Consider the following 1228-nt stretch of genomic DNA (forward strand, 5'->3'; position numbering starts at 1 on the left):
CCTCCCCAAGGCCAGCTTTCTCTCCTGAAGGAGCCCCGACTTTCACAACGGCTCTCCGGCAGTGATGCAAAACGCCCAAGTTCAGCCCCATCCCTCCGAGCCTGGGCTGCCCAGGGGCCAGCAGTGCCTGGGCCTTCTCAGAGCCGGCATGATTTCCAGGAAAACAGCTGTGGAGCCTCAGTCCCGTTAGGGTCCCTCCCAGTGACAGGCCAGTCACATGGCAGGGGCTTTCCTGGAAACCCCAGCGCTTCATTGGGGCAGGCAGGGTAGCGGGGAGGAGGGGAGGGAGGCTGCCCCAAACCACCGTGCTGGGAGCTCCCCTTCCAGACTTTGGGGAAGGAAGGCACCATGGTGGGGGCTCACGCATGGGGACCATCTGGGCCCTGGGAGCTCCATCACTTACAGTGGTGTCTTTTGACACATTGCTCCACCCCTCAGGATTCGCTCTGGGTTGGCAGGCGTGGCTTAAAGGAGGTGGTGCACATAACTAACAATAACTGCGACAGGTAGGGGATGCTCACCAAGTTCCGGGCCCTCCTCCAGTAGCACACTTGCATTTTTGCATGGAATGCTCCCAATTTTACACAGGGAGACACAGCCCAGAGAGGTGGAATAATCTGCCCAAGATCACACAGCTAGGAAGGTGCAGCACTGGGATTCCGGCCCAGAGGTGCCTAAATCCAGAGGCTGATCGTTAACTGCTGCACCATATCTGCGGGAGCCGGAACGCCGTAAATCACTCCAGAAACATCAGAACTTCTCATGACGCGTCTCTCCCAAGATCCTAAGATTCCATTCTTTTCTATTCATCTAAGAGCCTTGGGTTCATCATTTGATTTTATTGGCATCAAGAAGGACTGCCCATCTCCCAACCCCCTCCAGTAAAATGGGTTCTTCACCGATGCGCGACATTCCACTATTCATGTACATCCCCTGGGTAAGAATCGCTTTTTGCAAACTCAAGTGTCCTGCAAGGAAACTTGGTTGCTTCTGGGGAAGGGAACAGAGGCACCAGGGATAAGGAGACTTTTTACCTTATATCCTTTAATGCCTTTTAAATTCTAACCTAAGTGAATGTGTTACTATACAAAACATCATTAGAGTTAAAATGAAAACATTTAACAAATTAAATTTCGAGGGCTGGGCGCGGTGGCTCACGCCTGTAATCCTAGCACTTTGGGAGGCCGAGGCGGGTGGATCGCTCAAGGTCAAGAGTTCGAGACCAGCC

This window comes from Propithecus coquereli, unplaced genomic scaffold (assembly GCF_000956105.1).
Source record: "Propithecus coquereli isolate 6110/MARCELLA unplaced genomic scaffold, Pcoq_1.0 Scaffold256, whole genome shotgun sequence".
Lineage (NCBI taxonomy): Eukaryota > Metazoa > Chordata > Mammalia > Primates > Indriidae > Propithecus > Propithecus coquereli.